The sequence below is a fragment of the Telmatherina bonti genome (assembly GCF_933228915.1).
Source record: "Telmatherina bonti genome assembly, chromosome: 2".
Classification (NCBI taxonomy): Eukaryota; Metazoa; Chordata; class Actinopteri; order Atheriniformes; family Telmatherinidae; genus Telmatherina; species Telmatherina bonti.
Genome location: NC_136620.1, coordinates 23,726,560 through 23,754,506, shown reverse-complemented (window position 1 = coordinate 23,754,506; position 27,947 = coordinate 23,726,560). Strand labels below are relative to the sequence as shown.

The 27,947-nt window shown below is 39.0% G+C and overlaps 1 protein-coding gene and 1 long non-coding RNA gene across 2 annotated transcripts in view; both read right to left on the bottom strand.

The window, feature by feature from the left end:
• Positions 1 to 7,207, bottom strand: part of pparab (peroxisome proliferator-activated receptor alpha b) — a 30,066-nt gene extending 22,859 nt beyond the window's left edge. The window contains exon 1 of the mRNA XM_079253954.1: positions 7,000 to 7,207. The gene's annotated coding sequence lies outside the window, so the exon portion shown is untranslated. The remainder of the gene's footprint in view (positions 1 to 6,999) is intronic.
• Positions 7,208 to 17,229: 10,022 nt separating this feature from the next.
• The window catches only part of LOC306763099, a 16,650-nt gene continuing 5,932 nt past the window's right edge, over positions 17,230 to 27,947 (bottom strand). Inside the window, exons 2-3 of the long non-coding RNA XR_013771518.1 lie at positions 26,684 to 26,766; positions 17,230 to 17,864 (exon numbers count right to left, since the gene is read on the bottom strand). This is a non-coding gene — a long non-coding RNA (uncharacterized lncRNA). The remainder of the gene's footprint in view (positions 17,865 to 26,683; positions 26,767 to 27,947) is intronic.

Genomic DNA, 27,947 nt, shown 5'->3' with positions numbered 1-27,947 from the left:
TATTTATAAAGGTATAGATAATTTCTTTCTGACTCTTTCCTTCTTTATCTTGTTTGTGTGGACCCACAATATCAAACAGATCAATTTCCTTCTCAAAAACTGGGAAAATTTAACAAATTAGAGAAGTTGGATTACTTTAGTCTTTTCCTGCTCATCAAACATCTATTATCCATGACAGCAAGTTGTGGAGGCTTAATTACTTTAATGAAGTGATAATAGTTTTCTTTTAAACAAGTCTAACTTTTAGGAATGTGACAAGTGTCTTTGTGCTTGTGATAACATGTTCTCTAATTTCACAAGTATCTCTTTACTACTAAACTCAAACTATTATGAACTCATTATTCTAATTGTGTCACCAGCTTTTGTGTGGTAACAGAGTTTTCATGAAAATCTCTATTTTGTGTTTCAATAGTTTAGTTAAAACAAGATTTAGTGTATAATTTGCCCATTTATGTAAAAGGATTTTTATTCTAAACTACTTTGAATACCTGAACCTGGAGTATTCAGCCATTTTTTGGATTTGAAACTTTTCCTCATACTCAAGATTTGTGACATATTGGGTAAATGATAAAAACTAAGTTGTACAGTACGTTCACCTCACATAAATCCACAGCATATTTCACCTGTGATATGTCTTTTCAAGTGTTACTCAAGATGAGCTAACATGACCAGCATCTCCTGCTGCACTCAGTTGTGAAACAAACAGTGAGTTACATAAACACCTAGTGGACTCTGACCTCCACACTGACAACGTGTTCACTGTCAGAACAATAAATGATTCGTTCTGACACAAAAGAAGGGAGACCATGCAATCTGACCGTGGCTGTGTGAGCAGAAGGTGCAATGTGACCGTGTATCTCGTTACCTCAAAGGTCTATGGCGACCTGGTCCCCTCAGGCTGGCTGTTTTTAGCACACCGTTACGTGGTGGAAAGTATGCCTGAATGCATGCGCGTGAGCTGTGGACTCAAAACCACTAGGTGAAAATCTACTGATACTTTCAGCATGTGAAGGAAATCTTTTGAAGCAGAAGCAGCCATTGCTTTCAGCTGTCAGCTCCACGGAAACGGGTGCATCAAAACACGTCACGTGCCAAAGCACAACACCTACAAGTACAACTCAGATGGCGATTGTCATAAAGCAGAGCGAATGCCACAAATAGATTAGCAATCATTAAGTCCTGAAGTTCTTTTCTTTTTATTTTTGGTATAATGTGACAGCTATAATATCTCTGCACACAGACCAGATGCAACGAGGCCTTCAGCCTTTGCAGATGGGGTGCAAGCTCTGCTCCACTCATTGCACAAATTTGCTACTGGATCCAAATACTTTGACGAGTGAGGGTTATTAGGCTTAGTTCATTCATGTTAACAATTTACACCATAAGTATCAGCTCAGTTTTGCAATTGATATCCTGCTATGCTCTAAAAAGGTAATAAAATCCCAGACTGAGACAAAGTGGAATATATCTATGGAGCTTGAGAAGATGTATCATAAAAAAGGAGAAATTTATTAAAAGGTTTCCTTATTGCTGATAATAAATGATCATTTATTTTCCTGCTTTTCTGGAGCCTTTCAGATCTGTCAGAAGGCTGGTTATATAAGGAGCTAACACAGATGCTACCTGGCCTCCAGTATAGCCACAGTTTTTGATTCAGCATTTACTTTGGAGTTTTTTTGTTTTTTTTTTGTAGAACCAGTAGCAGTGATGACCCTTGCCTTTTCCAGATGTTAAATTTACCATTAGCGAGCCAGTCTGTCCTTAAGCAACATTTTGGTTCTGTGCCAGCTGCCAGCCCCTAGCAGCGTCTTCCATTTCCAAATCAGTTACAAAGATCAGGCATGTCATCATTTCAAAACCTCCCCACACTTTGTCCAAACTATAACTTTCAGAGTGGGGAAACTTTTCCAGATGCTTTCATCGCTTGACAGATGTAGGGCTGGGTTGAAAAACCAGCAAATGTGCATTGCATTTTAACAAAGCTGAAAACTTAATACAGTGCATCGTACAAAAGACTCAACTGGACTACAGTTATCAGCAAATTTAACTTCTTTTTTATGATCCATTACTGAGACGGACTTATTGCGATTAACACAGATCCTTTCAAGGCAAAAATGAGTCTGCTTTTCTGTTCGATGGCAGGTCTACACAACGGTGAAAACCATGAATGCGTTTAACCCTTTAATCCATCGTGTCCACTCCAGCGGACACCTATTTAATGGTTGTTTTCTAGTACATTCAATAATGAGGATGGTTTGCAATTTTCCCCACTTCAGAGGACATTAGGAGAGTCACTCACCACACTGCCACTCACTGAAGAATAAACAAATATAGTATTAAATTTCATATATACACATGCCTGTAATTACCAACTTTACCTCAGTGATAAACACAACAAGAAAATGATACTAGTCAACTTTATATTTTTATCATATAAATATATTTTATATTTTTTCATAAATATTTCTATAAATCAAATAGATCAACTAAATAAAAAGTCAAATACCATTAAAGACAAAGAAAAGTGTCTCTGTAGATATCTGTAGAAAAGTGAATTTTTTATTTATTTATTTTTTTTAAATAAATCATGCATCAGAGGGTTAATCTGCTTGCATGAATGTTCCTTGTGAGGGTTTTTGGGAAAATACAAAAGTAATATATGACACTGTTTTACCTAAATGCAACAGTGACAGCAAACATGATCAGTCTGTGAGCTAAGGCTAATGCTAAACTAAAAGAAAAACTCTTCTCATTGTGCCTCTGGATTCCATACAGCGCCCTTAAACATTGCTGAGCAACAATCAAGAAAAGGAGTATCTGAGTGAAGCAATCACTAAAACCAAAACATGAACAGAGTGAAGCTGAGAGATTTCTCTCTACAGAGACAGCTGAGCGTATCTTATTTCATTTTCCATCATGACATCGGTGTACCGAGTTTCATTTTTCTACTTGCCAAATCGGCCCACGTGTTCCTGAACCAGCTTGGTGACAGAACAGTGCTAATTTGCTACCATAGTAGGATCGCTGACAACAACAGCTACAACAAGTACTTTGAAAGAATCAATTGAGCTTATTCTGAGAGAAATAGTCACATTTATCCAGAATAACGACTTTTATTTTTTTGTAAGCTTTCATGAGAAAACACACAGTTAATATTCATACAAGTGATATGAACATCCACATACCAACAAAACACACAAACCTGACATCGGATGAACACTGAACTGGCATTGGCTCTTGTATCACCATGTCACCACAAAATTTGTTTGTCTAAGCTTATGAAGAGAAGCAAAACTAAGTGTCCTTTATTAATAATATCATTTGAATCTCAGAGTACACGATGCCAGAAAAGGATCACTGATTATTTCTACATTCCTCACATCATGTGAACCCAGATCAGAGCTGGTGGGAGTAAAGAGTAAAGAGTAAACTTCCCACCAACGTGCCTGTCCCCACAAATGAGCATGTTGAGGAGAAGTGACAATCAAACAAAAGCGGTCCAGTAAACACACAACATTTGCACAGGAATACATTCAAATCCTCAGGGAGTCCAATTGTGGTGAAATTCAGTTTACATACAGCATCCCTCCCTGATCATTAGTCCCAGACAATCTCCTGTCTAGAGCTGCTTACAGTAAGTCTGGCTGCAGAGCCCCAATCCTATTCAACTCAGAAGGACTTTACCATAAGGAAGGCTCAAGGGGACCTGGGTCAGGTGAAGGTCAAAGTTGGCCAATATAGGCCACAGAATGGAAAACAAAAAGATCAGAGGGGTGAAGACAACCACCCTGTGTGAGTTTTTACCAAGACTGAAAACAACAGCATTTCAAAGCACCTGCATTAGTTCGAGTGTGTATTACTACTGGTTAAGATGAGAAAAAGAAACTGGATCCAGGAGGTTCCGGAAGAGGAGGGATTTGTTTTTTTTTCTCCAAGTTATCTGAATGGGAATCAATTTATCTGTTCACATTTTTTGCTGACAAAGCAAAAAGTAGATGTGAGTGGTTTCTTTTGGTGCTGTCACATTATCCAACATTACCACTTAATAACTGTCCCCAAACGGCATGCCTGATTCAATCCATCCGTTCATTTTCTTACCCACTTAGTCCAAGGATCATAGGAGCCAATCATTGGGCGAGAGGCAGGGTACATCCTGGACACGTCGTCAGTCCATCACAAGACCAAAACAGAGAGACCAACAACCACTCACTCCTAGGGACAATTTAGATTAACCAAAGAACTTAACATGCATGTCTTTGGACGATGAGAGGAAGCCAGAGTACCTGGATAGAACCCATGCATACACAGGGAGAACATGCAAACTCCCCACAGAAAGGCCACCATTTAAACCTCCTCTCAGCCGAGGCTCAAACCAGCAACCTTCTTGCTGCAAGAACACCATGGTCACCACTATGCCACCGTGCAGCAACTCAAAAAATATATATATCAAAATATATTTTGAGGTGTTTTTCTACCTTTTCAGGTTGAATAACACTTGGAACACAGAAAGCTAGAAGTTCTAAAAGTAGCTCAAAACACCAGTCTCCTCAAGTCTAAGATCAAATTACAATATTATCAAACGAGCAGAACAACAAAATGTCAGTATTTGTTTCTTTTAGAATCAGAATTATCGTCAGTGTTGGTATATCAACACTCCCTTGTTTCTATTAAAAAATAGTCAAGTAAAATGCCATCTGATTGGTGCCACAGCAAATAGGAAGTCTTTGGCCCAACTTTATTGACAATTTTCTCTGATGAATGTAAATGTAGCCATTCATTTGTAGGAAGTGATAGGACATTCAAGCAGCTTGCATACATACATTTCCATAACACAAATAGAAAGTGTCTGAAGGTTTGGAAATAAAACAGTGGTTTGCTATACTTTTCCACTTTTCTGAGGAGGAAACTTGGGGGAAAAAAAAGGTCAGGGGAACTACACTGTTAAAAAAAGACAACACATTTTTTCATGATCTCACAACTAAGACAAATGATAAACTTTAAAGACTGTTCAGAAGAGAACCTGAAAGTCCTGTTTGAGGAGCTGAGTTGAACCCGGTTTGCCTCAAACTGCAAAAAGGGGCAGAAGATGTCTCAGGTTCCCGAAGACAAAACTGCTCAGACAGACAAACAATAAAAAAACAAACAAAACAAAAGCAATGACAAGTTTCCTACGGTGATCATAAAGAGGGACAAATGCTTGTCTGCAAAGGGGCAGAGGGCAGAAAGGTCATTAGTATGGCTTATGTATGACTGACAAACCTATCACCCTGGGTTAAATTCATGACAAGAAGATTCATTTGGAGCAAAAGCATGCCAGTGTTTGCTGAAACAACATGGGTTGTAAAAAAGCACTCTTTAATAAAGACTGAAGAAAATGAAGTAAAATGCAGGGTGTGGTGAAACATTTTTGGTGCCTGTTTGCTGCTGCAGTGTTTTCCCCTAATAAAGAATACATGTGCACAATACGTGCACTTACTTGATCAGGGTTTGGTCAACAGATTAGCTTTTGAAACATGTCAATAATTGTGTTTGTTCCTTTGACAATGGGGGACAAAATACTGAACGACAGTCCACTTTGTCAAAGAATAGAGGGCATTGTCACTTTGATGAATTGCACAGCTGTAAAGGGATTTTTAACAGCACTCATCAGAAAGATAAGGTTGTAAAACTGGTTGAGAGTGAAGATCTTTGAACCCTAGGCACATGTCTCAGCCCTGTGGCGACTGGCTTGAGGTATTAGCAAACACGACGGGACCGACATGAAAGTCTGATAGTCAGAGGACTAAGTGTTATCTCAGAGTGTTTACAAGTAGAGTTGGGCTTTCTCAGAGTCTCACAGTTTCAGAAAGGGCTTCTGTACAACAGACACCATGAGCAAAATCAAAACTCTGCTAATCATGAGTAATTCAAATAAAGCTAAATCTAAATTTCCAATTGCACTATAATTGAAACATTGTTGTTGAGAAATAAATGCTGAGATGAAATGAACACCCCGAGTTAACAATTAGTCAATCTGCAAAATGCAATTGGTCAGCAACACATTTTTGCAGCCAAACTACACTGATGCAGTGCAGATAGGTAGGAAACTGCCAGTAGTAAGTTTTCTATGTTGACACACGTGGGAAGGAGTCCGTAAGAAAGAGGTTACTCTCAGGGCTGTGACCCAGTCACTACAGATTAACCATCACTTCACTACCTCCAACACTTTATACAGACAAAGTTGTAACATTTATTCTACCTGCTGGGTAATGAATAGGAGAATGCACCAAAAAAAAAAAAAAAAAAAAAAAAAAAAAAAAAAAAAAAGACTTTAAAAAAACAGCAAATACACAGGGAACATGGGTTCCTGAGCAACAACGCATAAATGCAATGTTCCATACAAAGCTCCTTGAGACACTTTACATAACAGCATATTCTCCAGAGATCAAATACAAGTGGTCTGCAGGTGTCTGTCACCATCTAAACACAATCTTCATCTAAATAAAAAAAAACATTTGCATACCTTATGGATATTCTAATCACTGTCATAATAAAAACAGACATGATAAAGAAACGTAGCTTCTTCACAACAACTGCTGAAAAGAAAAGAAGAGAAAAGAAAAACAAAACAAAAGTTGTTCAAACAAGCCAATAAACGGCCTTTGTTCTGAGCCTCACTAATGAATAGCTTACATCACACAGAGATGCCCTAATGATGACCAAGCTGCGCAAGCGTGTAAACTAGGACCTGATTAGCTGCCCAAACACACAATAACAACCATCCGAGGAATTCTGGAAAATTTTAGGAGAGTTTCCCCCAATGCTTGCAAAGAACAAACATGCACCTGATAAGTGTCTGAATGATAAACTGGGAAAGAAACGCTGCTGGGATCCTGCAAAGCTCTGCATGTGCAGCACAGCATTCCCTCACAGATGGACAGTGTGACCTGCTGGAGGACGCTGCACTTTGTTTTGGGTTTTTTTCTAAGTAACAAAAAAGAGCTAAATGGAAATATCTACCTTAGAGATAGCAGACAGCGCAATCCGAAGCCGCCATGTCCTCTGGAAACTCCTTGTGCTGATGAGTGGTACGTGCGAGACAGAGAGGAGAGGGGAAGCAGGAAGAAAAACAACAAATAACAAACAATTTAAAAAAAAAAAAAGAAAGAAAGAAAAGAAAACAAAGCCCCTGCCGCCGATCACGTCCTCACTTTCTTCCTGCTGCGCTTCTTGCTGCTGTCAAAAATCCCCCACCACGTCCATGCACAACAGAGCCATAGTGCTCAGCCCCACCGGAAGTGACGTCATGAGTGACAGCTGGTTGAGAGAAAGCGCACACCCCCCCGACACACCTATAGTTTCAGCGAATAGGAAGAGCGCAGCAGCTTGCCTTGTGAAGGACGCCACCTAACCACAAAGAAGCACCAGAAAGACTCTTCCTCCAAACAAAAAAAAAACCAAGGATATGACCACAATTCCTCTGCTCATGTAGAGCTCTAAGGCTCAGTCAGTCCTCTAATCATACACCAGGCGACCAAAGCATAGAGGAAAGCAAAAGTGTGGAGGAATATATTCAACACATGTCCTCCACAACAACAAAAAAAAACAAATATATGTTAGATACATGCATGGATAGCATGCAGAATTACAGAATGGGAAAAGACTGGCGTGTATAAAGTGGTCACTGTATGTCACTAAAGTAATCGTGTTCTGTTAAAAGCACAACTTGTCAAAGCAAATAGCAGAAGCATTACAGCAAAAGCATTTATATCAGTCATTCTTTGCAGGGTTATGCTCATAGAATGCATTTAATCTCTACTATGTAAAGCCTTGAGACATTTTACTGACAATCAGAATCTAGACAGATTTGTTTACCGTTGTCACCCAAGTAAGAAGTTAGGATAACGCTGCATAAGTGCCACTTCTGAATGAAGAATGTGGAAGTAATTGTATACTTGTATGCTTGTATTTTGCAATAACAGACTTCTTTGTTCTCTCTACCAAGTCTGAGTAAATAAATTGTTTTGTGTTTTGTTTTGTTGTTGTTGTTGTTTTTTTTTTTTGTTTTGTTTTTTTTTTGCAGCTCTGGTTTGGGAACTGTCCAGTGTCCCTGCTAATGCAAAGGTTGAACCAGGCTGCACAGCTGGATGAGGTGGTGAGTAAGTACAAAAATCTACAACATCAAATAAAGCACTAACATCCCAGTCCCTGCACACACCCAACCCTGAGCCGACCTATCCTCTGCCTATGAGGTCTCATGAAGTGTGATATGTGTTGACCAGCAACTTTGTTGAAGTTCTTGGCACCTTGAGAGACTAATTAATCTCTTTTTGCAGAGTTTATACATACCTTTATTGTTGAAATGACCCATTCTCCCACTGCTTTGGTTCTGTCGTTCCATACTGAGTAATGAAAAGAGTAAATGGCTGCAACTACAAGGTCTATTTGAAAAGTCTTGGAGTCAGTAAAGGTAACACATGGCATTTATTGAGCCATGTAAATATTAATTTATGATAAATAATTTAGGTAAAGCGCTTAACATTTGTAAAATCATTGTACAATATGAAAATATTGGCAACTCTAGTAAAACAAGGCAGAGGAATTTTAGTACAAACCATTCAGCAATGATCTCCAAAATGCCTATTTTGACACAGTTCAACACCATTTGCTCTCAAAAACCACAGTTTGAGGATCTTTGGTTTTGAAAGGTTAAATATAGCTTGAATACCCCGTTAGACCAAGTAGCATAAAAGGAATTAAATTTTTTAAGAAGCAAAACATTCAAATAACTTGACTTTAAAGCAGTAATGATAGTAGTTTTCCTGTCTAAAGTACCTCTAATTGAGGTGAAACTGTTACATTTAGAAAAAAGCTATTCGGACCATGTAACATGTACAACATGCCTCTGTCTGTAACTGTGCGTCTGCTGAAAGGTTGTAAACAATGTTGTCAGACAATAGACAATATTGAAGTAGATAAGTGTAGTGTGTGACTCGTTATCAGTAGATAATGGTGCTGATGTTGCTCACTGCAAAATGTCCCATTTGTTCTGAATAATGTTGATCAATGAAAAAAATAAACTCTTGACTCTCCATTTTAATTTTAACTAAAAAATAAATTAACTTTGAGTTTCTTCCAATGTCTTTTGAAGTTGTATATTGTCATTCCGGCCTGCCTCTGATGAAAAACCCATCAATGATTTACTTAGTCAAGTATACCAACAAAGCAGGGCTTCAAACATCTAGATGTATTTGGCTTCAATTAGTGCCATCAGTCTGATGTTTATTTGTTCACAATCTGTTTATTTCCTAATCTTTTTTGGCTTATTGCCTTGTGTGATTTATGAGATGTTTTTCACTTCTTGTCTCAAATAAACTGTGCAAAAGAAAATGATGTTCTTTTCAGATATTGCGTGGCAGCTGGAGAAATCATAACACCTCACAAGCCAAGATAAGAAGAGTTCCAACTGTTGCAATGAGCTGTCCCTTTACTGAAGCAGCTCCCATTTCTCAGCTTGTGCCAGATGCTGAGCCTGCAAATCCCACTTGTCAGTTGCATCTTTCTGGGCCCTTGTTTCCTCACTCCATACGCTGTCCCAATTCCTTGTTGCAAGTTTTTATGCAATGTGGGCATCAAACTGCCTCAAGGCCTTGAAGCAGATATTACACTGAAGCCTTTCAACCTCCATGTGAACTCTGGCAGCTTCATCCATAACCTTAACATGCAAAGTAGGAGAAACAAATGTTTGTTTAACTTTATTTATCTGCTGTAGCTGGAAAGATTTCTTACAAATGCTTACATGGTTGCAAGCTTTCTGCTTCTTTCATGCCTTAAAAAAACTGTCAGCAGATTTTATGCAAAGAGAAACTCTAAATGTCTGTTTAGTCATAATATGTTAGTAGTTATTTGGTCTGAATGCAGTAGAGAACAAAAACCATTTGTTGAATAATGAAGAAGAGATTCAGAAAGTTTACCTCAGTTAAGTGACTTAAGAATGAAAACTATTCAAATTATTACTGTGGTGTCACACTATTGACAGCTATCAGCGCCTCCTGAAGAAGAGAACTTTAGCAACCTTCATACTGAACAACTATGGACCATTCTCGCTAACGTCATAATTACTTTTATGCCGCCATGTTGGGTGTCATCCAGTCACTGTTTATTTGCTGTAAACTGCTTCACATCACGGGGCTTGTTGTATGTTTCTCTAAAATCCCTGTTTATGTACGTCCAAATTTGCCAACTCATGGAGAAATAACTACTCTAGCTTACTAAGACATTAAAAATGACCTAGTCAATTCATAATCACAATACATAAGGGCAGAATTAAAAGCTCACAAGTCCTTAGAAGCTTATAAATATCCATGGTGAGATGGATACCAGAGCTCCAGCTGAGGAGCTCATGTCAAATGTGAGTAAAGAAACAGCAGATTGCAAAAATATGAATGCAATTTTAAAATAGGAGTTATTTTGATGCTATATTTATAAGTTACAGTTACTAGAAATGAGTAATTACAAGAAATGACAAAAATGACAAGACTGTTAATCAACACCACCAAGGAAATAAAATTGGGATATCAAAAAGTTACAGCCCAAATTTACCATTATATATTTTTTTTCCAACATAAGAAAGACTAGCTGTAACAGCTGAACTTGTAACAATATGTCTGCTTTGTTGACCTTTTTGGCACCCAGAAACATCGCCAACGTGCAAGTCACATGATCAGTGATAGAAGCTGAGTATGATCTATAAACCTATTTCTAATCTCTCTTTTATATCCAAGATTGTTGTAAAAATGGTCATACAACCAGCTTAATGACTTTTTGAATCAAAGGAGAAATCTTGTTTATTTTCAGTCTGACTTTAAATCTCATCAAAGCACTGAAGCAGCACTGGTCAAAGTGTTTATTAGACTGGCTGTGTTCTGTATCAGCCCTGGTTCAGTTGCGCCTCAGTGCTGTGTTTGATTCTGTAGATCACAGAATCCTGTTGCACAGGCCTCAAAGAGGGTTTGGAGTCTTTGAGATGGTCTGAGTTAGTTTGGTATAATCAGCAACTTTGAATCTGAGCAAATGGCCATGATTTGTGTAGCTGTAGCTTGCTTTTAACAGTTTTGACTGAATTGAGCTAATTTACGTTAAATTTTAAGAATTATTTTTACACACTCCTTTCTTAATATGATTTTGTTTCTCTTTCTGTTCTTTTAAAGGAACTTTTTGATGTTTCTTCTGCACCTGTTGAAATGTTTCATATAAAGCATGACTTATAGATGAAATGTGCTATATAAATAACCTTTCCTCTTGAAGGGTTTCATGCTTTTGGATTTTGTGGCACAATGAAAACTAAGCAGACTGCAATAAACAATTTTACTTAAAAGACTTCCACACAAAAGTATTTTAGTCATGCAAAAACCAATGCATAAGTATAATAATATATAATAAAACAATATGAACCTTTATACAATCTACTATACAAGATAAAATATAGAAAAAATACAGTGAAAATATAAATAAAGATAAAATTAAACTCAGAGGTCAGCATAAATTTTTAGCAAACATGTGGATAAAACTCACAGTACTTGTTTTAGGAATAATACTTTTACACTGTTGACACATTGACATGAATAGAGCATGTTGGGGATCAGACTCCCATGATGGCACATGTCACATGAAGGCAGTGGTGACTGTTCATAAATAATAAAAAAAAAAAAGGCCTCACAAATGACTGGCTTGCAACTGCGACTCAGCTTTCATTATTCATTTCAAAAGAATTTATTTGTTCATGAATGTTCATGAAGGCTCTATCCTGCAAAGCAGACCTGTCTGCTGTTAAATGACAAAGTTGGAAGCCGATTTATGATTTTTGTATGACTTTTTATTTTCATTTATTTTCTTTAAGATATGGTCAACAAAGTTTGAATTTTTAGCTGCTATGTCAGCTAGTTTTCTGCCTGTGGTTTTGACATACATTTCGCAAGTTAAAAGCAACAGTCAGTTCTGAATCCTGCATTCACAGTTTCAGTGCATGCAACAGGATATTGGCTGCAGGATTTTGAGCCCACTTGTGATTTCTCCATTTGGAGAAGTTATGGATACAAATTGCATTCTTGAGATATGGCTCATTGCAACATTACTGTAGAAAGCAGACAGTCCACAGTAATGGGCTTTGGTCAAGACTTTCTGTCTGGACAGCAGCTGGTTTCACAATTAGGGGGGGGGGACTCAGAGAGCTTTCCACATCTTGATAAAACAAGGACAACCTCTTGCCCCATTTTCTTACAAGTATGTGCCTGAACTGAGCTGCAATGAAACAAACTGAAGCAGGAGTCTGATGAGATCATTCATGGTTATGAATAGGAACAGATTGAACCTTTTGGAAATGTTTATAATGGCTGCTACAACCAGAATCACAGTGCAGCAAATTAAGATTAATTTGTTAGAATATCTGCAAAAATGTAAACACGATCATGTCAGTGTTTTCTGACTTAAAAGTAAAATAAAATGTAAGAGCTTTGATCATGTTGTAAGTCAGTTATTAAATGACATCAGGTGAATGGCAATTAAATGAACAGCTAATGATTAGGGCAAGTCCATCTAAATTTAAGTTCTGTAATATAGAACCAATACAGTAACAACAAAATCATCTAGCTGTTTCATTAAAACAACAAAATCAAAACATTCACTCATTCATTATCCTGATTGCTTAATCCAATGATAGGTCGCCGGGAAGCTGGAGCCTATCCCAGCAGTCTTTTGGGCGAAAGGCAGGGTACACCTTGGACAGCTCGCCAGTCCATCGCAGCAAAAACAAAACAAAAAAATAAAATAAAATAAAACCAAAAAAACCACGACCAACCAGCAGCTTTAGTTCTCTTCATCTACTTCTCAAACTAATGCAAATAAATAAATAAATAAATAAAAGATATAATAATGATCTAAAGATAATCCAATTCATGCAACACAGCCTTTTCGGGAATTCCCCTTTTATACCTATAATAATGACACTCTTGTTTCCAGTGAACCTGTTCAACTGCTAAATACTCCAAACAGGTTTTTTTTTTTATTTTTTTTTAGCATTCCTCAACTCTTCCTGTTGAGGAATGTAACTTCCTGTTACTTCAGCTTATTGGGAAAGTGTTGCACGTGTCTAACTCAAAATGTTTATTAGATTGAACATTAAATATCTCGTCCTTGTAGTTCATGTATGGATGTATGTATGCATGCTTGCATGTATATATGTATGTATGTATGGATCTATCTATCTATCTATCTATCTGGATATAGATAGTTAAGACAACTTGTATGCATCTATCCCATCTGAAACTTATAACAATATGAATGTTATTTTATTTCCAGTTTTATAGTCATCCTCTTTATTCCCCACCACTGGAAAACTGTCCAAGTTTCAGGTGTTAAGCAGCTTTAATCTTTCACAAGAGTTAATCTAACACACCATGTGTAAGCATGTCACCATGAAGGTTTAGCAGCAGACAGTCCTCTGCTGCCATCTGTTGCCAAGAAACACCAACATTAAACGCTCACTAAAAATACCAGAGAGCATTACAAAACCTAGATACCTGCGCCAATATACATTTGGGATAAGTTACTAATTTAGCTTTATTTCGTTTGAACTACCCACATCACAAATTTAACCCATTTACAATATGGATAAGAAGAAAAGAAAAAAAAAACTGCCAAGTTTTTTGCCGAGTAATCTGTCAAAAGCTGCATCTAAATAGATAACCTTTTAGTCAGTTTATTAGTATTCAAAACAAAACCTTTATGTATTTTAAACTATTTGATCAGACTGATTCAATCCAGCTCATTTGGAATAATCCATATATGGTCTTAGTCCAGCTTTCTCGTTCCAATTTTTGCTTTTCATCGCCAATTGTTGGTTTACAAGAATTAGTTTAATGGAGGCAGCTAAAACAGAACTGGTTGGCCATGGAAAGTTTTGTTTGCTCTTTCTTTCGGGAGGCTTATAAGAATTAAGAACTTTTATAGACCCTGAAACTATCTGAAAGTGCTCTATTCCTGGTCATTAAGTCCAATTGGTCATGCAATCAGTCCATGCATATGATTTCTTTTAAATCACTTAATTTAATTGAAATTATTTAATTGAACAAATTATTAATTAATGAGCACAAAAAGTTAAATACATTAAGTTCATTGGGAAAACTTTTGATAATTCATTCATCATTGAAGACACGTGAAAGCTAAATGACCTACATTATTTTGTCAACGCCCTCCATATGCATGTTTATTCTTCTTTGCCTCATCAGAGTTTGCATCATTTGGTGAAATTAAAGAAAATATCACCTTGTTTTTTCTATTGTAGAGATTTTTCCACATCTTCTTAGACAACATAATTAAAAGTCTAGACCAGGTGTGTCCAAAGTCAGTCCTCGAGGGCCCCTGTCCTGCAAGTTTTCAGTGCATCACTGCTTCAGCACACTTGATTTGAAATAAATGGATCCAACAGCCTATGAAGGTCTGTACAAGGACTCAATGACTTAATTTAAGTCAGGTGTACTGGAATAGGGATACACTGAAAACATGCAGGATTGTGGCCTTTGAGTACCAGAGCAGGACACCACTGGACTAGACTGATCACCAAACTGTACATAAGTTGGACCTTTAACAAGCAACATGATCCTCCACTAGGTGGCGGTTTTGCCATGTAAATATTTTGGTAACTAGTAGTATTGGGAGTACAATATATTTGTGATCAATCAAAATATTTGCTTTATGTCTAGAATAATCACACATTGGTGCTGATAAGCTGTATGATAACTGAATAAACAATGCTATTTCATTAATAATTGTCAAACTGAATTCTTATTAATCACTGTAGCTCACAATGTGGCAGAATCGATGTGGAAACAATGCTAACCTTTCCTTAATTTTATTTATATTTTCAGACATGGCTAACTGCTCGATAGTATATTTATGCGATTTGTTTAAACAGAAGCTTCAATTTTATCCACTAGCTTTCAGTCAATAAGACGACTCCAGTAATAGGGGGTTAACATCATACAAAGGCTTCGAAAACCCCTACTGTGGATATTTTTTTAAATTTCATGAAACTCTAAATAAAACAACACCTAACCCTAACATTATCAAACTTTTATATTTCATAATCTTATATTTCATAACAAAACCTTAAATGTATTAATTATTTCTTTACTGTACAAAAAACACATCTCAGTGAATTTCAAAGTGTTTGACATGGTTTTCTGTGGAGTTGCGAAGCAGGAGGAGTTGATGGATGAAGGATGGCCTTTGGGGATGCAACCCCTGAGACAGGATGCACACAGAGCCATTGTCTCATCAGGTTTAGTATGCAACTCCCTTAGCTCTATCACCATGGCTAAGGCTCAAATCAATTCAGTTTGGTGGCTGCTGGGGGGGGGGGGGGGGGGCGGCAGCTACAAGGTGAGCGCTGCCCACTTACAAATACACCCGACTATGGTCTAGACACAGAGTGGCGATGTCCTGCATTGCAATGTTACAGCTCAGTGCTATGCTTAGAGGTGAATATGTGAAAAAGCCTGAAGGTTCACTGATGACTGATCTATAGAAGATGGAGAAAGTGTTACAAATGAGCGATCACTGAGGCAGCACGAAGGTTGTCAGAATTACAAATGTATCGAAAAAATATTGATGGCAAATCTGTAACACAAAGTCTGGCTGGTTATGTGGCTGATGAGTGACAGCAGAGGGGTTAGCGAGGGCTCTCACTCAATGCCTGACCTTGATATGAGATACAGGGCTGCAGTTTCAGACAGTGAGGCAGGTCTGATGCCAAAGTTGGCCTGACACCGTCTGGCACTCACCTCGTTATCTGTGTGAGTGTGTATTTATGTGAGATGCAGGCCAGAGAGAGACAGAATACTGTAACCATCATCTGTTGTCATATGAATCATGCTGGAGCCCAGGAGGTGAGACTGTGCCATGGCTCCTCTTTCCATCTGCTCTGCTTTGCTCTCCGGTTTTTAAGACTTACTGATTGATGTATGTAGACCAATGGAGCTCCAGAATTTGGTAGACGATGAGGACATAGATTGTGTATTGAGGGTTAAAGATTTTAAAAAAAAAAAAACCCAAGACGGAGCAACAAGTCTGGGAGTCATTTGCCACCAACATGAAGCACAGAATGTGAGGAAAAAATGAAAGCACAGAACATTAAAGATTAATCATCTTATCTTTTATTTAAAATTAACTGAAGCAGAAAATCCAAGTCATGAATGCAAAGACTTTACCTGCTTCTCCTTCCTGCTGCTATAACATGATTGACAGTAGAAGCCGGTTCTCCAAGTAAAGGGAAGGGTCAGAGCCAAACAGTCGAGCTGGTTTGGTTTGCTGTTTTTCGAGAGCTTCTCACATCATGTGAACATGATGCCTCCTGATGTCTGTCTGGAGTAGTATTGCTGCCCTTCAGGGAAGGCAGTAGGTTGTATAGTTATCTCCTGATTGGGCAAAATCACTACCCTGAAACCACACAACCTACTACCTCACCCCGTACGAACATCAGAAAGCTCCTACAGTATATGCTGGAAACCTCACCATCAAGATGTAGTGAAATATTGTGTAAACGGCAGTATACCACTCATTCATATTTTGACAATAAAAAGTCATTCACTTTTTGAGTCAAGCTTTAATTTCTACAATATATGATTCATAAAAGTAGTTTATTGGGTGCAAAGTAGGGAAGTGGCAAGAGAGCAGATATAATGTGGACACTCCAGCTGTATACAGTGCATAATGAGATATGAGGAAATATTAACACAACATTCAAATGAGGTCCTGTGTCCATTCAGTGGGTAACCATGTGCTTTCCGATGTCGATGTGGATCCAGACACTCCAAAAATGGCCTCTGAAGACATTACAGCCACTTCAGGAAAGACAGTAAGTTGTATAGTTATCTGACAGGAAGGGTATTACCCTAAAACTATACAACCTACTACCTCACCCCAAAGGACAGTCTTTAAAATCAAAGTCCTTTCAGGTCCCTGTTCATGCCTGTAATTGGATTTGACACACCTCACTGAATGCAAAACAGCAGTTATGATTCACAGAAACACAAACACATATGCCGCTCTACTCTGACACCTCACTGCTGTCAAAGGAGTCCGTGTGCACAGAGCATAATGTGAAAACTGGGTCTCTGAGTTCACGACTCCAGCTGAGGGGGAATTCAAATGATCCAACAGCGCACCCATATCCTAAACAAATTGCATGGCCAAGATATTTCCATATCCAACTTCTAAGTAACTTACATTGCTCTATAATTGTTAAACATCCGAAATATTTGAAACACAACATTGCACACACAAAATTTAATCTAAAGTTGGTCATGTTTAGAGTTTAGCAATGAATGGAAGGTAATGGGGAGATTGACAAACAGTGGGGCAAATATTTTTTCATTTTTAATATAAGACATTATATAATAGCAAATAATTTAATATAAAAAGTAATCTCATATCCTATTTCATCCTCTACTTGATGTAATTATGAATAAAAATAACAATAATAATAAAACATTAACTAAAGTGTAACTAAACACTGAACGATCTGTATAACACACCGTTACTTTGTTTTGGTTCTGAGGGAAGAGTGTTAACATTACCGTACAGTGTTGTGAGTGGGCAAGCTCAAACTAGCTCTGATCCTGGCCCACATGTGTGGAGCAGAAGGCCACAGCTGCTGCCTCTGTTAATGCTTCTCCCCTGCTCTGTAACATGCAAAAGAGAGGGTTGGGGAGGAGGGGAGAAGAGGGGAGGGGGGTGCATGGGTGCATGGGTGGTCAGGTGGGTGGGGTGGCTGGCCTCTCGCCTCCTCCTTCCACCGTGGCTTCAGGGGCACATCAGGTACTCTTCATCTAAAAAAAAAAAAAAAAACCCAAGAGGGAGAATGTTACTTTTGCAACAGCGGAGCTGGACAAACACTTTACCATGATGACTTTTAGATGTGATGTGGGTGTTAATGGCACACATCCCAGTTGACCATTTTTTATGAGAGATTAATTTCTTTTAGTGGAAAAAAAAAATGTCCAGGTTAGCATACAGATTGAGTTTAAGTTCATTCCCTCCAATTCTTACATGAAATTGTATACGCTTCCATGTATGTGTCATTAGAAAACCACACCATTCCACTTGTCCACCTGTCACAAAGTTTGATGTGGCCGAGTCATGTGAGGGCAATCTTCGTCAGCTACAGTTATAATACCTATATGTGAGAGCGCTAAAGTATAACACTGCACGTTACGGAACGGTATGTCTTCAGCTGAGAGGCCCCATTGTGCCTGCTCAGTGGTGAGTCTGAGGCTCTCTGCATTATTCAACACTGCCTTACTTAACACGATAGTGGTGTGGATTGTAAGTATGCACAAGCACACACAGACACATGAGGAGTGCACTGACATTTTGCAGACAGAGATGAAATCTGTTGTATGCACTCACTTAAGATAAATGTACAAACAGAGCTACACAGAGAATGCTGTGCAAGAATTTAATTCACTTCAAATACATTTTGTTTTAGGGGACATTTAAACAAATTAAACAAAAATGACCAGATTTTGTGTTTGAATATGATATAGAACAGGGCTGGAAGAATTATGATTTGTAGAAAAGTTCAGTGAAGGTGCAGTTCACAAGCTCATTTATAAGCGTTAATATGTAAGGAGTTAAAGTCCTTAAACAGTAGAAACATATGTTTGGATATATATATATATATATATATATATATATATATATATATATATATATATATATATATATATATATATATATATATATATATATGTGTGTGTGTGTGTTACGGCTGCCTGTATTGTTTTTCAGTTTACTAATTCTGAACCTTCAGCTGGGATTCCTGCTCAAACATAACTCTGATTGCTGCCTCCTGGCTGGGATCGGTCCTTCATGTCACCTGCTCATCTCCACCCTGCCCATTGGATAATTGGAACTCCGGACTCAGCTGACTCCACTAATCACCAGGACTTAAAAGACACCAGGAGTCTTTCATTCAACGGCTACCACTGGCTCAGTAGTGGTCTGCCCTCTGCCTGTGTTGTGGCTCTACCGTGTTGTAGTTCTGGAAGGACTTTTTGACTTTGTATAAAATCCAGTCCTGTTATGTCTGTTAGTTTTTGTTATGGAATAGTTAAAACCAGTGCTGTATTTTGTTGGATAACCACTTTACGGGCTTGTTTTGCTTTTGGTTTGGCTATTTTGAGGCCATTCCTGGCCTATTCTTGCCTTGTCTTCCCCCTTGGACAATAAATCTGTCTTGGTCCACATGTACACCTGGCCACAGGTTTTTCTTTTGTGCGGCTCAATTGCCCTAGCAGAGTCTGGGTCGTAACAATATGTATATATATATATATATATATATATATATATATATATATATATATATATATATATATATATATATATATAATGTCAGTGTGTGTAAATCAAGGCATGTCCTTGATTTACATACATTACACAAGCACATTTTTTAAGCATTAATATGTAAGGAGTTTAAGTCCTTAAACAGTAGAAATTTATATAAAAAAGTGTCAGTGTGTGTAAGTCAAGGCTTGTCCTGCAGTCCCGCAAATTGTTCAGTGTCACAAGGTCCCAACTTCAGAAGGCAGGGTCAAGGTACACTATCCTGTCAGTGTGCTGACTGGTTGTACTTCAGTCTAATATAGTATATGGCTCTGGGGTCCTGACCAATAGAATGCATGTCCAGGAAAGCTATTGCTTTCAAGTGAAGCCAGTTGGCATCATCCAGTGACAGGGAAATATTCCCACTCACGCACATAGACATGCACATACTGCAGGAGAGTGATATGTAAAACATGCACACACTGACAAACACACACAAGCCTTTACCCTTATGTGCACTCATTAGGCCTTTTTTGTACAGTTACGCCATGCAATCTAAAAACACCTCCTTTATTGAGAGGTTGTCCCTCCTTAAAGATCAGCCTCCTTAAAAGTGTGCAAACTCAGCAAGCATTCCTTTACTTGAAAGCACAGCGTCTGTAACCGATACGCCGCTCGGGCCTCACACCTCCATTAGCTGTTTAGAGGAGCTTGTGGTGCAAAGTCCTGCTTTCTGCACCTCATCATCTCATAATGTCAGCAAACATGGATGGACACAGTGAGGCAAGCACACATGTGCATAAAACACACAGAGCTTCAAATACACATATGTGTTCACTTGCACAAGTTTAGGCAAAAAATGCACTCTAGGGGGGAAATGAGGCCAAACGTGATATTCATTTACGTCATCTAATTTTCACACGGTGTTCACAACAGGAGCATATTCTGGTTGAAAAGTCACTTGAATTTAATCATACTTGAGTCTAAAGTGCTACAATGCCCATCAATCGATGCCGAAGCAGTTTGACTGCAGTGATAGTGCGGTGGAGTGCTGTAACCTTGTAACTTGATCTCAGGGGTTCTGGCGGTCTGTGGTCAGTCAGTGGGTGGATAATTCAGAAAAAGAAGCTTATACACAATCTGCAACCTCAAGTCTTTGTTTCTGTATGTTTCTGCTATCTATCATGCTATAATGTAAGTAGTTCTGACTCAATAATTTGTTAAGTTCCAAATGATTTGTGGATAAAGTTTTTAATTAGACTTTTTTTTTTCTTTTTTAAAAATGATGTTTTATTCAAAATCTGCTGAGATGTTTGCAAAATGGTACCCCACTGGCTCTGGAAACAACAGGTTAATAAAACCCCACAAATGTAGCTGACATCGTTTGAATATGGATTTGTTGTGTTCCTCCTAAACTGCCTGGCATCCGCAGCGCCTTCAGACAGGTCTCTCTGTTATAACTTTTATTGAGAACTGATTTGTGGCTGTCCGATATGACTATTTAGAATATTTTGTTTTTGCACCGCAAGAGTGTCTGGATGCTTTTGGGTGATTCTTTATTCTATTGTAACTATGTGCTAATATTGGATTCCCATGTGTTGTTTGGTTTCTCCCTGGTCAGCATCTACATAAGCACCCTCCTGCCACAAAAGAAAAGGTGCAGACAGAACAAATCCAGATAGACATGGTGGAGCATTTATAAAGAGAAGCACGGCTACTGTGCATAAGCCCTCCACTCCCAACTCAGACACCCATCTATTTATACCAGGGCCAAGGGGCAGGCAGCAAGAAGGGGTGGGAGGGACAGGAGTGGGGAAAGAGGAGAGGCTGCATGGGCAGGTCCTGTTACACATGCCAAGGGGAATGGCCGGGGCAAGCCACAGGGGGATTCTGCTCAAAGTCAGACAGGCTGACCTCCCCGTCACCTCTGCATGAGGCCGATATTAGGCTTGCAAATCATGTGCAAGTGTGTGTTGGAAGAGGTAAAGAACACAGAGTTTATGAGTCTATGGACATGCATGCTTGGGTATGTGTGGTGCTTCAGCTACGCATGAATGCATGCGTACTGTATGCAGTTGTGTACAGGTGGCGTTTCAGTGTGAGAATCAGCGTATATGGTGGAGAGTGCATGGACCCAGGCCCAAGTTTGTAACACTGTACGTGCGTTTGCCTGTCAGGCTGTGAGATAAACTGGCCCCAGTGACTTACCCCTCCATCCCCCAGCAGAGCCATAAACATGCCAGGAGAAGAGGGCTGGATTAGGGAGACTTAGCTGATCCCGATGCGGCCTCATTCCCCATCTTTAAATGTAAAAAAGTGATCCTAATCATTATAATGACAGGGCACACAGCAGGGGTTGCTCAGACCACTCAGCCCAACCTTTGCCAGCTGCTTCTCATCTCTCACACACAGTGTACAATCCCATGTACACGAAAACATGCAGAGGTGCATGTATATCAGCACGATGCAGCACGACAAAGAATCATCTTGTTGGTTGAAATTTCATTTTAGGACACCTTGGACATGATGTTGTTTCATAATTTAAACTGAAATGTTAGGTAACTTCAGGAAAATAGCCATAAATGTATAAAGATGTGACACTTAAGTAAAGAAACAAACCACTGTTTTATCTTTTGTGTGGAACACTTCACCAGCCCCTTTCGTGATGATCTACTTCTGTGTTGGAACCAGAAACAAACGCATAAAGCTGAGACAAACCACATGGTTCTTTCTTCCTTCGAGGTTATCAGGTTCTGATCAAATACTCCAGAATGCAACTGATAACAGCATATTTATAGTGTTTATAAAGACCAGAGAGGTGAAGGTGAGAACTAATTTCTGCTTTTGTTGACAGACCAGAATGTGATATTTTCTTACAAGGCACCACCCCACTGAGTTATGGTGCTTTCCCTCTTACATGGAACAGAAGAAAATACAAAAAGTGGGGGCAGGTATGAAAATGGCTGTGAGAAGGTTTAGGAAAATGATGCATATCATAAATAATACACGTTGTCATTGGGATATAAAAAATAAAAGTGAATAAATAAAATGAATGGAAAAGAGCCTCATAATAGGAAGAAAATGATAAATAACTGTGTCTTATATACTTTTAATAATAACTGTTACGCCAATACAGTGGGAATGAAAAGGAGAGGAATAAACCATTCAAGATCATCAGAGACATATTCAATTTGTTGGGATGGATGCCGTGCCAATACGGGCACCGCCATACACACCTACACCCCCACGGCACCCCAATCCCTAACATATTTATATTTGTTATTGTGTTTTTGTATCTCTTAAGATAATGAGACACAAAAGACACAACTTATGGCCTGCACTGGGTGAGCGGGAGCATTGCCTTATAATTTGCCTTGAATTCACATGAAAATAATTTATAAACAATAAACTATTTTTTCAATCCTAGTGATATGACAAAATAATCTATTCATCCATCCATCCATCCATCCATCATGTAATTGAAAACAGATTTATTATTATTATTATTAATATTGATGTTGAATGAGGTCTTTTTTTGAGTATGATATATTCTGTGAGGAGGCTGCTCCAGCAACAGACATGCAAAGAGTTTTTGGATTTTCACCTTTGAAGAACAGTCTTCTAGAAGATGGAGAAATTATGACCAACTTCTGTGAGATTATCAAGTAAACACAGTGATGGCGGTATACACTGCAGCTCAGAACAGAGGAGAATTAACAAATTACTGCTGTCCAAAAACTATGAAAGGGTGAACATGTCTATATGCATGAAAGTAGACGGAGCCCACAGTGCATTGTGAGAATGTGTTTGTCCCATTTAAAACATTTTCCTCTGGGTTTGAATGTGAATGGTTTTGTACTGTATGATTTTTACACTTTTGTTGCTGGTCAAGGAGAAAACATTATTGCAGATTTTAATCCAGAAGTGGTGGTTGGCGAGGAAGTTGAGGCCCTTTTCTCATCTGGCTATTGGGAAGGTTGTTCAAGGATATTAGTTTTTGTAATGTTGCTAATACGATTTTGGTCTTCATATTTTATCTATAGAATTGTGAGATAACTGAATTGATATAAACCAGTTGCCTGTTGGCATTACTGGGAGAACTGAAAACATAAAGTTGATTTATGGAAATATTTTCATTTTAAATATGAATATTTGGCCAATGAGTGATCACGGAAGATTTGTTCAGCACTTAGGATCATGTTTTTCTTTTTTTTTAAACAGAGGAGACCAGCGTTTTCTTGCTTTTATATAAAGCCACTGAAGCCTGTAAAAACTTTTTAACAAAATCTCTGTACCTCTTCATTTTACAATATCACTTCCCACAAACAAACACATTCAAACAGTCGATTTTTTTTCTTTAATTACTAAACATTAAGCTATTGTAATTTTTGGTTTTATAGAAGACACAAAAAATAAAAGGACTATAAAAGCTTTATAAGCCACACATGCATACAAACACACACACACACACACACACACACAGCTGGACTGGTTTAACATCAGTGCTATCGGCTTGCCAATCCACATATGAGGACAATCCTTTCTAGAAACCCCAATTTACATAACAAAAGTAAACACTTATGCTATTTATGCAGTATGTCTACATGTGAATGATACGTTGTCATAAATCACAAATTAGTTTGAGATGCAAAGATGATCACACTACTAAAGCATGACTACATTTGGGGTACTTCCTGTTTTATGTGAAGTAAGATCGTGACGCATTTATCTAGACTAAACATTATTCAAATCTCGAATGTATCTATTGTATGAGCATATTCATCTCATTCATTTATCTGAAATGCTGAAGATTTTGACGATGAAGCTCACAGGCGAGGTATTCTTGGCATCATGAATCGTGCACTGCGCAGTGGCTGCTTGTGTCCCGCAGGTTTTCGGCCTATTAGAAGAGCCTATAGTCCTGACAAGTCTACATGTCCTGCTCCACTCTGGCCTGCCTGCAGGGCCCCTTTCAGCTTGGGCAGTACCCCATTGAGATGCATCTGTCGCCAGCTATATTTAGAGGGTGGGACAAATACCTTTCTGCCTGCATATGAACTTCAGCTGACAGACGGACAGCCAGAGTGGACAGACAGGGATCTGTATGCTTTGTAACCTTGAAGAGTTTGTTACTTCCCGACTGAGTGTCGTCAGTCTTGCTATTGTGGTCAGTAGTTAGAGCTGAACGCTGAGGCTGTAAATACAGCACAGTTGACCACAGTTAGCATTGAAAAGCTTGATTTAGCAGCAGCTTGGAGTGCCAGTACCTACAGTTCCATAAGAGCTGCCAGGATGAAAAAAAAAGACATATAGCAATGTTGTCTGATAAAGAGATTTAAGACTTTTTCCCCCTGGTGAGCTCTGCAAGAATAATGATGTATTTTTGTGGCCTTGAATCAAATAGGGTGCATTTGATTCCCAAAAACATTTGTGTGTGTGGCAGTTCTTTCAATGCAGCCTGCATGTGATACGCGACCATGTTGCATGGCCATCTGCTCTATATAACCATAAACAAACACAGGCAGGCCAGCTTCACAGCATCAATTCCAAGAGGTCTAGGCTGGGTAAATGTATTCATGCTTTGGTCTCTGGGTAGATGATAGAGCGATATGCCCCAGAAACTGGCAATGATTATGCAATGGCATTCATAATTTATTCCACAAACACAATATGGATATCACTCTGTCCCATATGCAAACACATGGCCAGATTAAGGAGTGAGCAGCCAAAGGGGACAGAGTGCATTCTGAGCTGTTAGCAGAACCTCTGACTGACTGACTGTTTCCATGAGAGCTTGTCTGTGACAGGCCTAAATAGGCCAGCTTTTACTGCTGGAGGGACCTCTGCTATATTTTACACCTAGTGTCTAAATCAGATACAAGGCAGCAAAGAGACAGCCTAATACAGTACATGACTTTATACTGCATCACTTCGAGCCAAAAGCACATATGCAGATATAAACTCCTGAGCGGCTTGTCTGTGTAAGCTGTCAGAATGTTTTCCCCACCAAAAATAGGTAAATGTTGCACTACAAAGCTATATGGTCAGTACTTAACAGAGCAACAGCAAGTAAAATTAAGCCAAAAGTTAAAAAACAAACTGGAAGCTTATCTCAAATCAAACCGGACATGGAATGTAAGGAATATTATTTTTGGTTTCATGAAATTGTGGGTCAATAATCATTTAGCTTCTTAAATAATTTTAGTGAAATGATTCTGTGTGACTTAGTCAAGTAATGTCTGCATCGGTCAATAAAGAGTAAAACAGCATTACACCTTACTGAAAACTGAATTTGGCATTTGTGGTTGTAGAGTCAGATGAAAGGATGATTTAAAAAACATCTGCACATGAAATTAAATGCCTGGCGCAGATTTGCAGCTAGTTATAGCTTGTGGTTGAAGGGTAGCGCTCGGGGTTACTAAGTGTGTATGATACAGACACAGTTGGAGATGAAGCCACAGCTTTGGCTAGAGAGGGGTTTAGGAGCAGAGGGAAACCTTTGTCAGGCACACTCGCTAAAAAACTATAAGCTGGCAGGTTGTCGAAGGAGAGAGAGAAGGAATGGATGAAGGGTGGTGGTGGGGGGGTGAGGGTGGACATGTTGCAGATTTGGCCTTTGCCAGTACATTTGCCCCCATGTGATAAAGAGCCATTTGCAGAGTCTACCAAGGTCAGATTTTTAGAGAAAATTAACAGCTTGTTTCTTTACTCAGCCAGAAAACAAAAAAAGAAGAAAGGAGAAACATCTCTTCATGAGGAAAAAGTGCATCAGACGCTGCGACCACTTAATATGCTCCTCAACTCAGGGTCCAGATGCACCCACTTCTTCTCTACCGCTTTACTCCGTCCCTCTCCTCCTGCTACCTGACTACTTTGGCAGCGATACACAAAATGGCGGTGGGGAGCTGAGAGCTGGAAGGCACAGAGTGGAAGCCATTTTCTAACAGATCCGGGACCAGGCACAGAGAGAATCAAGTCTTCCACTGAGCCTAGTGGACAATTAAGATTAGCCTGCATGTGCACAAAAGATTACGTTTTGTTTCTTAATGTACTCCACTGGTAAGCCACTGGGACCACTTGGCCTGTTAAATGGGATAAAGCCACAATATCCAGGCATTATGATTTAATCTAATGCAGGTTCACATTATCATAAGTCCCAGAATCAGAACAAAAATAGACAAAGCGGTTAAATATCATGCATGCAACAAATGAAACCTGCACAGCTTGTAATTACAGAACCAGTTTCATTATATACGGCACAAGGCATAACAATATATTTTCCCACTAAAAACATATTAAATTAATAAGATTTTACACTACTTACAATGCTCCTGGGATCCCCGTTCTGCCTGTCCATGACATCACTTGTTGGTGAAATGCTTGTCGCTAATGCCCCCATCTGATTGCCTACAAGAGGGAGAGAATGAGACAAATTGACATTGAGAATTTTGCATCAACCAAGACCAAATAGAAAACAATAAGGTCAAGCAAAAATGAAGCGTGATGAGTTAAGAGAGCCTTCTACCGGAGCCCAGGGGCTGTAGGGTCTTCTCTTCGTAGCCTGTTTACTAATAAGCCCTCCCTACAGCTTCGTCTGGCCAAGAAAACTCATTAGCGGAACATGTAACACACTGCACCCCTCTCTGCTGCCCTGTACATCAGCCAACTTACTGCTCACCCAACACCAACACACAAGCTCTGCCGGGGCCTTGGTCTTGCCCAGAATCACCCACTTGCTGCATACGTGCACGCACTTTGGCATGCTGTATTACTGAAGAGCCTACAGTGTCATGTGCGTGGGCGAAGAGGAGCATCTGCGTGTACTTGTGAGCATAATAAGTGACTTTCCGCACATGCGGCACAGTATGTTCGGTTCACACATGCAGGCATGTACATGCTGTGCAGCGTTAAGGTGGCTGTTAACATGTGGCTCTCTTGCCGTGCGCATATGTATGTGGAGCCAGTGCAAGGTGGAATCTCAGACTGAAGGAAAAACAGAGTGTGACGGAGGACAAAGAGAGATGCGACGGCCATCTTTCAGCAAACCAAGGAGGACCCTCTGCCAATTAAAGGGCTCCACTCACTGCAATGGTGGCTGCTGAAGGGTGATAATTCTCTACAGGGAGGCTAATTGCAGCACGGGACACGGTCTTACAGAGGAAGGGTCTTTTATATTTCGTTTCGAGCATTTGTAATTACAGTGCAGTGCCTTGGACTGCTGCCAGGACATGTTTATGGGCTCATGAGTAACCCAACTCTTCCAGCCCGTGGAGGGAGATTCATGTCCGAGCTGTGCACTCGCTGCCCTCTGTGTGTCAGTGTGTGGGTGCCTTGTTTGTGTGTGTATGCTTGTTGATGACTCATGAAGCCTGGGTGAGTGTGTGCAGAGGGGTTACGCCACCGTTTATGGGTTGATACCATATGGATGAAAACAAGTGTTGTAAGAAAACACAATTTATACATGTACACTTTTTTAAAATCTATCTTTTGCTTTTACAAATTAACTTCACGAATTTGACTCATAAAAGTGTGCTATATATATATATATATGTATATATATATATATATATATATATATATATATATAT